The sequence below is a fragment of the Nannospalax galili genome, unplaced genomic scaffold, assembly GCF_000622305.1.
Source record: "Nannospalax galili isolate Female #2095 unplaced genomic scaffold, S.galili_v1.0 scaffold872, whole genome shotgun sequence".
In the NCBI taxonomy this organism is placed as follows: Eukaryota; Metazoa; Chordata; class Mammalia; order Rodentia; family Spalacidae; genus Nannospalax; species Nannospalax galili.
In genome coordinates, this window is record NW_008332654.1 from 2,447,599 (window position 1) to 2,460,777 (window position 13,179).

Consider the following 13,179-nt stretch of genomic DNA (forward strand, 5'->3'; position numbering starts at 1 on the left):
GAGAGGTTAGAGGGGACTTGGTGGGATAGAAATATTGTAAATGCAATGCTCATGTATGAAATTCTCAATAATAAGATGAGAATGCAAAAACAAAACAAAACCAGACATAACCATGAAATTGGGAAGGTGAGATTTATTTCAGTATTTCACCAGCAAGTATATTGTTAGTGTTAAGTTCTGCACAAAAGCCCTTTATCAAGACAGAGGGTTTACCACATGTGATGGTTTGAATGGGACTATCCCCCATAGGCTCCAAGAATTTGAACATTTTGTCTCTAGTTGGTGGCACTGTTTTGGGAGGTCTTAGACGCTATGGCCATGCTGGAGGAAATACATCACTGGAGTCGTACTTATAGAGTTCTTAAGCCTTGTCAGGATTTTGAGTCACTTTCCTGCTTCCTGCGCCTGCTTAAAGATGTGAGAACTTAGCTTCTGATCCTTCTCCAGCCATCTCTGCCACCATGCCTTCCCGCCATGATGGACCGACTCTTGGCTCTTTGGAACCATAAGTTAAATGAACTTTTCATTTTATAAATTCCCTTGGTCATGGGGTTTCTATCCTAGCAACAAATAAGTAACTAATACACCACAAAAGGGTGATGTTTTTCAAATGAATTTTCTCTTTTTAATATTTTATTATTTTTATTTTATGTGTATGAGTGTATTGCCTGTAAGTGCAAGTGCACTTGGGTCATGAAATTCCCATGGAGGTTAGAAAAGGGTGTTGGCTCCCTTGGAACTGGAGTTACAGATGGTTGTTAGCCACCATGTGGTTCCTCGAAACTGAACCCAGGTCCTCTGCAAGAGCAACTAGTGTTCTTAACTGCTGAGTCTTCTCTCCAGCCCTCAATGCATTTTCTACATCTATTGAGATCACACTTTTTACCTTCAGTCTATTATCTTCATGCTGTTAAAATGCTTTATTTCATTGGTTTATTTTTATGTTGAACCACCCTTCATTTGGGAAAGTCTTACGTAATTTGTGTACACATAATTATTGTTTTAATTGTACATATTTATGGAACACTAGGCTAAAAGTTGATACATAACAGTGTATATTGTTTGAATCAATTTAGTTAACACTTCCCTATCTTTAAAATTAAGTTTTTGATGAGCATGTAATTAATTAAATTGGTATAATTAGTGTTGATGAGATATAGTATATGTGATGCATCATTCCTTTTATTATGTTGTAGAATGAAGTTTCCTACTTGGCTTCAGAAAACGTGAACGTGCATTCATGAGAAATACTGGTCTGCAGTTGTCTTTCTCTTCTTGCTCATTCTGTCTCTTCCTCATCTTCTTCATTTTCTACCTCTTCCCCTTTTTATTTTTTACCTTTTTTACACAAGTGTCCATACATGTGCAGAGGTCAAAGAACAAAGTGTTTTTCATCAGGTGATACCCTTTGACACGGAGGCTTGGTAGGCTTGGTGGCTGGCTGCTGAGCTCCAGGAACCTGCGGGTCTCTGCCTCCGCAGTGCTGGGTTTACAAGTGAGTGCTATTATGCTTGGCTCATATCTCTCTCTCTCTCTCTCTCTCTCTCTCTCTCTCTCTCTCTCTCTCTCTCTCTCTCTCCTCATCTTTTTTTGATTTGTTTTGTTTTTCCTGAGACAGGAGACAGCTAGCCTGGAACTTGCTATGCAGTCCAGAATGTCCTTGCTCTCACAGAGATCTGCCTGCCCCCGCCTCCTGGGTGATGGGATTAAAGGCAGGCGCGAACACACATGACGTTTTTGTTTGTTGTTGTTGGTGGTGGTGTTTCCCTTAGTTTCTGGGGATTGAACTCAGGTTTTAGGGCTTCATTGACTGAGCTATTACCCCAGCCCTTCCTTTGACTTTGGGAGACTCTGGCATTGTTAGCATAATACTGACCTTTATAGGATGAGTTAGGAAGTATTTCCTCTTCACTTTTTGAAAGTTCTAAAAGAATTAGTGTTAATCCTTTAATTTGTAGAATTTACTGGCAAAGCTACTTACTTGTCAGCTCTTTTTCTTTCATTTGAAATTTTAATTACCAACTCAATCTCATTGTCTTTTAGAGGACAAGCAATATTTCCTATTCCTCCTTGAGTTCATTTTGGCAGATTTTTTATTCCTAGAAACTTATACATACCATTGGAGTTATTTACCTATTATTTTTAATGTATACTTTTATTGTTTTTTTTGCATTTCCTCTTTATCATCTTTATACCCCCTTCCCCATCCAGATTCCCCCATAGCCTACCCCATGAAATTTCATGCATTCTGTGATATATGTTAAGGCCTATCTAGTCAAATTAGTGTACCCAGACATCCCTCAGTACAAGCTCATCCTCTGGGGTTTAGACAGCCCATCTACATAGAATCTCTCCCTTTTAAGAAGATCAGCTCTCTCTAGTAGTAATCAGCTGTCAATAGTTCTTCAGCTAAACTTGAGGCCTGCTTCCCATTTCCTAAATTTTATGCCAGGTTTTGACTGCTTGAGTTTGCATGGATCTTTTGCACGCTGTAGGTTCATAGGAACAAGGTTTTAGAAGCCTGTAAAACTCTTTCCATATGGTCGTGTACCTTCTTCCCTGGCTCTTATAATCTTTCTGTTCCCTCTTTCCCAATGGTCCCTGAATCCTGGGTTTGTGAATTTTAATATAGGAGTCCTGTCCAGGGACCCACACTCTGAAAACTCTTATTCTCTGTACTTTGACCATTTGTGGCCTTTTGTGCTCATTGCCTTCTGTTTCACAAGGGAGCTTCGAGTTGATGAGAGTTGAGAGACACTACATTGGTGAACCTTAGATATAGAGGTTCCATTTTAGATGTGTCACTTAGGGTTGGGCATCTCACAGACACTTATTTTTTGTGTGTGACCACTTGTGGAGCTCTGTAATAGTCTCTGCCTTTTGAAAAAGAAACTTCTTTGATGAGTGGTGACTGGCATACATGACTATAAATATAAGAATTCATATTTAGCATATAGTAAGAAATTACATTTTTCTAGTGATATGACAGCTTTTGGGTTTTCTCTAAGGTCTATGACCTCTCCAGCCATGTGTATTTGGCTATATTTACAGTTCTACACATGAGTTTCCTTCCACTGAGTGGACTTTAAGTCCAATTAGGTAGCTGTCGATTGTCCCCAAGGTAAAAGTGCCACTACTGCACCAATATAGTTTGCTGTGCTGGTCATTGTTGTGGTTATTACCCCATTATTCATGATATTGTATCAGGAATCTTCATCAGTAATGTGTGTAGCAATGATTCCATTTTCTTAACTGGTTTTAGTAATTTGAGTCTTTTTTCCTTATTTGCCAGTTTTATTTGCTCTTTTCCACGAGCCTCCTTTGGTTTGTTGATTTTCCCATTGTTTTTCTACCTCTACTTTGTTTATCCCAACATTAACAGGAACTATTTCCTTCCTTCTTCTTGTTTTAGGTTTACTTTCTTCTATTTTAGGGTGGAAACAGGTTCCAATTATTAATTTGAGATATTTCTTGTTTTAAATGGAGATGATTAGAATTTTAAAGTTCTCCCTTGGCACCGATTTCATTATATCTCATAATTCTGGCATTTTATTTTATGGCTTTCATCTATCTCAAGGTATTTTATATTTTCCTCTGGATTTCTTTTTACCATTTTTTAGAAATATACATTTAATATTTTTTTGTCACACTGAATGTTTTATTTCAACAGACATCCCTGGTTAGAAAAAATGTTAGGGGAGATTTCAATATCTCAACATACCTGACAGGGAGCAAAACTCCCTACCAAGAACTCAGAGCCCTTGGGACGCAGCTATCAAGTCTCTGAGGCTATGGAGTCTCTGATTGCTCAAGCACAGATGGGAACTGAATTTTCTAACTTGTTAAGAAAAATCTATCAAATATGCTCCTTCTCCCAGAGGCAAGGGCTCGGTCCTCAGGGAAGAGGTCCCGGGCTTAGAGCAGTTGGGGTCCAGGAGGTGAAGCTGGGGGCTGGCAGGATATCCTGGAGCAATCAGGTCCTGAGCCTAGAATCCATATTTGGCTTGAGTCTGACTGAGGCTGAGCTGGTTTTCCAACCAGGTGTTCTTCAGTTCCAGCTCCCACTCCTTAGCCTGATGAATCAGATATGTAACCTGATGTTTCCACCGCTGCTGGCTTATTGGCTGCTCATCTTTCTTTTTGCTGATGGACTTCCTGATTTTCTCTTTTGTCAATGACTTGGTCATCCATCGCTGGGCCCCACTTAGCTGGTCATCACCTTTCATCTCTGCAAAGTTGATTTCCTCCCTCCCTCTGTTTTTCTTGCCCCGCAGCTGCTTAACCGCTTCATCATTGATGAAGGAGGTATCTGGAGCAACTTCCTGTAGAGAGACCAGTGCTGGTCCTATGCAGGATTATAGCCCCTACTGTAATAATCCTGATTATAAGCACCAGCAGCATTGGCATCGCAGTATGTGGAAAATCGACTGCAGCTGTAGTCCTCCCCAGGCTTCGGCATCCTTGCAAGGGGACCCACTAGAGCCTGCTGCCATCTTGAGCTCAAAGGGAAACATTGGCTGCATCATCCTGGAAAGCTGACTCTGGTTCTGTCCCTGGAGCTAGCTCTTCAGGGACAGTAGGGACAGGTTAAGGCTGTAGCTTAACTCGAGGTGGCTCAGCCTTGACGGGGCGGGAGAAAAAGTTCTCAGTAGCTACTTCATCAATGTCGTCATCTTCCTGTGTCATCTGCTTTGTCACCTGCAGGGTGACACTCTTGGCAACAGCCTTGATGACGGGGTGATGGAGTGGTGGTTGTGGTGGCCACAGCGGGAGCAAGCGAGGAGGGCTTGGTCCTAGAAGCTAGTCTAGAGGGCTTAGCATCTGAGGAGACATCTGAGGGTTTCCGGGAGAAGGCACTGGGCAGGAACAACCTGTTAAGTCTCTTTCACAGTTTCTTAGGTTGAGGAAGCAAGGTTGACAAACCAGTCCCCTCGCAGGATCCCTGTGGGACAATTTTCTTCTTTGCAGGTTCGTCTTCCTCAGAATCTGAATCTTCGTTATGCAGCTCCAGCTCAATCCTCGTGGACTCTGTTCTCTTCTTTGGCTTGGGAAGCCTGGGGGTGGGTCAGACACCACCCACAGGCCGGCAGACTGAGACCAGGGTTTGGGACCATTGCAGCCCCAACCCCTCCTCAACTCCCACCGCCTCAGCAGAGCTAACTCCTGGAGGTGGGGGGAAGCCCCTGAGGCCAAAGGGCAAAGGCGGGGAAGGCTGGAGCCTGGGGTCTCCAGTGGGCAGGGGCAGCAGCAGCAGCGGAGGAAGGCTGGGGCCAGCAGCTGGGGAAGCCAGCACAGCATGGCAGGACCCCCGGGTACCGGGAGAGAAGCAAACAGGCCTACTAAAGTAGGTAAAGGCATAGGAGCCACCTCATCCTCGTTTTCTGGCTTCCGCTCCGGCTCATCCGGCTCATCTGGCTCACTCTCCCAGCTACCGGCACAAACAACCAGAGACATGGAGCCTCCTGCTCTTGGGACGCCCTTGCAGGCAGAGTAGGCTTCTTGAGACACGGGATGCCCAGCGGCCTAATAGGCCCCACCATTGGAGGGGGTGGGGAACCAAAAAGACCCCTATTCCATACCCTAGGACTAATCCCCCTGCAGGAGCCCTTGGCCGTGGTTGATGGCCACCGAACAAGAATTCTCTCTTCACACATTTAGTATTTTAATAGTTCTGAACTTTGTGCATTTCCGTCTGCTCCTGATTTCTAGCTTCATTCCATTAGTGATGGAAAAAATATTTTGTTCAGTGATTTTCATCTTCTAAATTTATTGAAAACTTTGTGGCATGGGCTATGGTGTATCCTGGAGGATGCTCCACGTGAAATTGAGAAGGATGTGTTTTGTGATGGACTGTTGAGGCTCATTGGTTTCTAGTGTGATTTAAGTCTTCTAGGTTAGTCCTGATATTGTTAATGTTAATGTAAATTTCTAGGGTTACAAAGAAAATAACCAAATAATTTAGAGAAAAAGAATATGAGTCTTAAAATAGTGAATAAAAATCTATTTAATACAAAAGAAGACATCCATGAGTTAATTTGAGAATAAAGCATCTATTTTCACAAGTGATGCACTAAATGCAACTATCAATATTGAACTTTCTATTCTGTCAACATTTAGCAACTCTTTTCTCCCAAGTTTACACTTTCTCATGTATTTAGTGATCTGATTTTTTAGGTAAATGTAAATTTCAAATTATCTACTTCTTTAGTGACTTGAACCTTTAATAATTATTTAATGACCTCATTGTGGTCTAATATTTTTGTCACCATGTCTATACTGTCTGTTATTAGTATAACCATTTAACTTTCTTTTGATTATTATTTATATGGAGTACTGTTTTCATCTGTCACTTTCAACCCATTTGTGTCTTTGGAACCATATTTTTTTCTATTTTATTTATCATTTTTATTTTATGTGTACGTGTGTATTGCCTCCACGTAGGTATGTGCACCGGTGTCATGCAATGCCCATGGAGGTCAGAAGAGGCTGCTGGATCCCCTGGGACTGGAGTTACAGAGAGTTGTTAGTTGCCATGTGGGTGCTGGGATTATAACCCGGGTCTTCTGCAAGAACAACCAGTGTTCTTAACCACTGAGCCATCTCTCCAGCCACGGAACCATATGTTTCTTACAGATACAACATTACTGGATAATTTCTTTTAATCCATTCTGTAAATCTCTTCCTCTTATTTGGACAATTAAATATATTTATAAATAATATGATTGCTTTTAAGGAAGATTTAATTTGACATTTTGCTAAAAGTTTTATATATGTTACATCTGCTTTGTTTGCAAATTAACTTATTAATGTCTTCTTTTGTATTAAAAAGTTTTCCTTACTGTTTTAATACCCATGTTCCTTTCTATCTAAATTATTTATTTTCTTTGTAATTACCCTTGAAATTTTCATTAACATTTTAAATCCGTGTGTGTGTATGTGTATGCTCATGCATGTGTTTGTTCTTATGTGGTTGGGTATATGTGTGTGCATGTATGTGGAGACCAGAGAACAACCTTAGAGGTCATTCTCAGGAATGTTGTCTGCCTCCTTTGAAACAAAATCTCTCATTGGCCTGGAACTCACCAAGTAGGCTAGCCTGGCTGCCCAGTGAGCCTGAGGGATCTTCCTGTATCAGCTTCCCTAGCAGTGGAATTACAGACATGCCCCACCATGCCTCACGTTTTTACTTTGGTTCTGGAGATTGAATACACATCTTCATGTTTAAAAGGCAAGCATTTTACTGACTAAGTCATATATCTAGCCCCTTGACATTTTAATTTATGATACACACCACATTAGTACCAACTAATTTGTACCCATGAAGTTCTATCCTCCAATTTCTATTTTTATTTTCCCAAATTATATCTTTATACACCATGTACCTGTCAACGCATATAATTACTCTTTTATAAAACTACCTTTTAAATAAGATATTGAAAAGAAGACATAAATAAGAAATACTTTTTTTTTTACCAGTGTTCTTCACTTTCTTGTGTTGATTTGAATTACTATCTAGTAAGCTGCAATTTTACATGAAAAGACTTAATTTTGCAGTTTCTGTAGGGTAGTTCTGGCAATAAATCCAATCTCTCTCTCTCTCTCTCTCTCTCTCTCTCTCTCTCTCTCTCTCTGTGTGTGTGTGTGTGTGTGTGTATAAATATGTGTTTACTACTGACAACTTAGCCACTTCTCTTTCAGAACCACCACTAAGCTACAGGGGTGGGTTAAGATCATGGTAAGGTTAAAGTTACAAATATTTCTGTTCTGACAAAGTTTCATCTGTTTGCATGATATAGTTTGTTTCTGTTTGTGTGTTTGTTGAGACAGAATCTCATTATGTGCCCCAGGCTAGCCTCAACTCTCAACTCTCCTTGCTCAGTTTTCTGAATGTAAAGATTATAGGCATAACCATATGGTCCTTATCCATCCACAATATGATTTTTTTCTTGACTATGAAAGATTTTTCTTAGATTTTTAGAGTCCCGAGAAAAGTTAATTAATGCATTTTTATGCCATACTTTTTGCTTTTTAAAACTAAGAGTATATGAAAACAATGTATGTGAGCAGGTGATGGAGGAGAATGAGAGTTGTAATGCAGGCAGATAACAAAAGGCAATTTATGAACGTTTCAACTTTGCCACTTCTGAACCTCAAAATTTTTTACCTAATCTCTTTTCTTCTCCCACTTTTCATACTGATCTGACACTAATCGCCGATGCTCTAACCAGAGTGAATTTCAAAGCTCAGCCTGATCTGGCTGTTGGCACTGGTTTCCTGGTTTCCTAAGCTCTTCAAGATCCTAAGTAGCATGCTTACCCTAAATAGTGATTGCATTTCCAATACAAGTCCTCACTGCAATATGTTAGTATTTTTATCTACATGAGTTAAATGGGTTTCTGGGGATGCCCTGAGAACTTTTTTTATGTATGTCTACATAGGTTACGTAGAGAAATCACTCACATGTGGAGAAAAATACTCATATAAATGAACTTTCAAACTCTAACTTATTCATGAATCTGGGAGCCCCCATGTTTCAGAAAGTTTTATGTACTCTTTTAAGTTCCTGACACAGCCACAGAAACAGCTGTCTTTTCTTTAGACCTAGCCTAAGGTTGACAACCTTCAGCCTCAGATCTGTGATAGCCTCTACCACAGTTGCTGGGTGGGGATGCCTTCAAACACTCATCCAACCGCAGCCCAGAGGTACTCCAAAAGACAGACCTTTGACTGAGGGGAGACAGGTGCATGGGCAGACGCTTCCTTAGTTGTTACATAAACAACAAGCTCCTTTATGTGCTTTGTGTTCTTCTGGAATTTAAGAATGAGGTTAACAACCAACTCAGGGCACTATTCTTCTATTGCTTCTCTCTCTTACTGTATACACTGACTCATCTCTCAGTTCTTCCTGAATCACAGTCTCTTTTTAAAGATTTGGCTTTTTAAAATTTTATCTTTATGTTATATGTATGTGGTTTTTGCCTGCATGTATGTAAGTGCACTTGTAGGGGCCAGAATAAGGCCTAGGATCCCCTGGAACTGGAGCTATGTTCCATGCCCATTTATCGACCCAGGAGTTAATGGTCGTTAACTGCCACATGGGTGCAAACTTTGGTCCCCTGCAAAAGCAGCCAGTACTCTTAACCACTGAGCCATCTCTCCAGCCTCATTTTTATCATTTTATCTATGTGTATGTTTATGTATCTGTGTAATGCATGCCAATTGTATGCATATCTATGGTGGCCAGAAGAGGGTATAAAGCCTGGAGTCACAGGCAGACATGGGTATGTGAACTGAACTCTTGTTAAGCTGCTAGACATGGGTACTGGGAACTGAACTCTTATTCTCTGGAAAAGCAGTAAGTGCACTTCACACTTTTCCACCTCTACAGCCCCAGATCACATTTTCTAATAAGACCACATTCTGGTTTCTAGCAAATCTGTTTTAAAGTACCCTGACTTTAACATGATCCCTGGATAATAGAGTAAATAATTGTGTTGGCATAAATCAGAGTCTTAGATTACCATGCAAATAAATAAAATATTCAAACACTAGAATCTGACTTTAAGACCCTATTGCTGAAGACACTATATGCATGAGTTGTAGAACACACAAGGATAGATCAGATTGGTACTGACCTCAAAGCTTCATCTCTACTGGCTAGCTTTCACAGTACTGTAAGGTCCTATGTATGCTACTGGAAGAAAAATGTGATCATCAGCTTTGCTCAGCTGTGAATCCTCCAACAACAGACCTAGCAAGATCTGCCCAGTGGTGCGGTAATGGCATGAATATTACGGGAGCAGCCAACCACTTTCTGATGGGATTTAATGTCTGCTGTACAAAATGGAGCTCATACTGACACACAGATAGCAAGACTAGAAATCTGTTGCTACACTGGCCACAGACCATAGGGGAGAGTCTAACACTATTGTTCTGCTAAATAGACATAGTCTATTGAACTCCTAATGATTTATTGCTATGCCCATAGATTAATGCATCTCTCAACTCTCACTAGAAATGCTTCCTCATGCAGCAGATGGTGATTAACACGGAGACCCCCAAATTGGTTAACATGCAGAGACTATGATACTGCAGAGTCCTCATCTCTGAATAGGACACCGTATCAAACTCCTGCCTCCCAAAGCTGAGGGATCATTATGGAAAAGGAGGTGGAAAGATCATAAGAACCAGAGGTGGTGGATGGCACAGGAAACACAGTGCTTCCGGACAGCTTGGGGAACTCATATGGACTCACAGCAATGATAACAGTATGCACAACACTCACATAAGCTCAATTCAGATAAATTCCCAGCATAGACTTGGAGAAATGAGTATGAAACCCCAACTGTAGCTGAGGAATTATTGGTAACTGGTGGCTGCTGAGAGGAAAGAGTTGGTTTTCTTTACATATATGACACTGGGTAGGCTAACGAGACTCCAGCAGATGGACCTACACTGAAGGGCATTTGAGGACACAACTTTGAGTCCCCATGCCTTAATATATATAACAGAGTACATGAAACTGGGCGAGGGTTATTAAGGAGGGGATGTGATAGAGGAGGGGGTCTAAATGTGATCAAAATATATTGTATGAGGGCCTGGAGATATGGCTCAATGGTTAAGAGCACTGGCTGCTCTTGCAGAGGACCCAGGTTTAGTTTCCAGCACCCACATGGTGGCTAATAACCATCTATAACTCCAGTTCCAGGAGATCTAATGCCCTCTTCTGACCTCTGCAAACATTGTACAACATGAATGCACTTACATACTTGTAGGCAATACACTCATACACATAAATAAATATAATAAATATTTTAAAAGATTGTATGACGTTCACAAAAAATCAATTAAAATTAGACATTAAAAACCTACAAACGTGGTACTGCTTAATTCAGCTTATATGAACAAATATGCTGTTGAATACACACATATATATAATCATCCCTTTATATTATTTAATCAAAAGATCTAATTCAAGAGTGTGCTGTTGCAGCTCAATTGCATAATTTTCTGGTCCACTTTTGATTCAAAGGTAGAAGGAAAGGTTTCTATGAAAATGATAATTTCATCCAGAGATTCAATAGGCTGCAGGTTTTAGCTTAAGCAGGAGAACAAATGAAACCTAGCCACTAAGGGGTGTGGGTGTTTAAGTCTTTCCTGATGGGAAGATGAGGTGTCTTTGGTTAAAAATCAGAAACAAGCTACAGTGAAACAATTGTGAACACAGGCCCATCACCAGCAAGCTCAGCACTGAAAGCTCTGCTTATGTGTCAAGTAAGAATGTGATGCAGGCTCATTCTGATAGGCACTATCACATTTTGTTCACACAGCGCCACATGTTCACACTGACTTATCTAAAATCCATGCACTTTAACGCTTTGGCCGGCTCTCCCTGAAGATCACACATGCTTCATTCATAGGCTGAATGCTCCATATGTGTCTTGTGAGAGTCCAATGCAAGAACTAGCTAAACTGTCGCCCGTTCACTGAAAGCTCTGACACTCCATATCATCCGTGGTCCTGCTTTGGCTAACCTCAGACACTTTGTTTTCTGCTGCTGGAAGATCCTGAGAAAGCTATTGAGTGACAGCACGGGTGACGGCAGATACCACTTGGCAACCTTAATTCATCTAAATCATGAATTTTAAATGCTGGTTTCCTGTGGGTTATTTTTTCCCTTTTTCTTCTTCCTGGCATAGTGCTCTTTGAATGGCAAATAGTAGACTTAGAATGGGAAGGGAAAATTATCAGAAAGCTTGTGTAACTCTGGTAATATAGCCAACTGCTAGTCAAACATTAAAGCAAAGTGAATGAGTGTTTTTATGGTCTGGTGTCTCAAGTAATGAAGAAACAGTTGTTTTCCTCAGAATAAAATGGACAACTGACCTTTCACCATTATTTATGTTTAATAAGGAACTTGGAGTCAGGAGAGTAAGTGATTGAGTAATGGCAGCAATACATGCTCATGGTGTGGTTCCAATTAAGTGATCATTTTGCCTTTATTTTTACCACCAGTAAAATACAGATTATAATATCTGCACAACTACATAACTACAGACAGGAGAAATTTGGAAAATAAATGCAAAAGTGTACTGCAAAGTATAAAATATGCAAAGATAATGAGTTTTCATTAGTAGTAATTTCTCATCTTTACTCATAGCAGACATTTATGTAACATCAGGCCATCCTATCTTCATACAAATTTGAGGCACTTACAAGTATATCTCTAAAGGAAATACCCTAGGATTTCTGAGATAAGTTGGTGGAAATTTGTGTGTTAAACAACAATGGAAAAGATTCAGAAAAATCTGTTTGAACATAAATTTACCTACCTAAAAAAATATTTTATTGAGTTTTTGTGCATTTTATACAATAGTACTTCATTAAATTTAGACCCTCTTCCCAATCCACACCCTAATATATATCCCCCCATCAGACCTCATGCATTTTGTCATATATGTTGTCCTATCTGATCAAGCATTTGTACCCAGATGTCCTTTGGTGCAAGTTTATCCACTGAAGTATAGTCAGCCTATCTAGAGATCTTAAGGAAGATCTACTCTCCCTCATTCAGCACTAATCAGTTGCCAACAGCTCCCAGGCTAGGACTGGCCTGCTACCCATTTCCTTTGCTTCACACTAGGCCCTTGTCTGATTGAATCCGCATGGGTCTCATGCATGAGCTACCATTGCCACAAGTTCACATGAGCAAGTTTCCAGCGACTTGAAAGCTCCTGGAAGCCCCTATGTTCATGGGGGATGAAAGAGTATAAGAGCCAGTGTTGGTCCATAAACATACCTACTTTTTTAGAGCTCAGAGTAAATTTTATAGGCATAACCTTTGTTCTTCCTCTCCCTACTCTGTGAGAGTTACTGAAAGGATGCTAACTGGTCTGACAGCCTGTGATGCTGCCTAACTATGACACACTTGAGACAATAGGCCTGACAGTCTTGAGTTATTCCTGTCCTGACCTCAGAGACATAAGGAGATGAATGGAGGTAGCCATGTTTCTTCACCTCATGTGTCTGTAAAGGAAAGGTAATTTTCTTCCACTGAAAACAAGCATGGAATACACTTAAGGAATACTTCTGCAACTTACAGATATTCTGTTCACTACAGTCATGAAGAACAGTGGAGCTGCTGATTTTAAATAAGTGAAAAAAGAGAAACTTTTGTTG

The 13,179-nt window shown here is 40.4% G+C and overlaps 1 pseudogene; it reads right to left on the reverse strand.

Moving 5' to 3' along the window:
• Positions 1–3,986: 3,986 nt before the first annotated feature.
• Positions 3,987–5,454, reverse strand: LOC103729545 (annotated as a pseudogene).
• Positions 5,455–13,179: the final 7,725 nt, after the last annotated feature.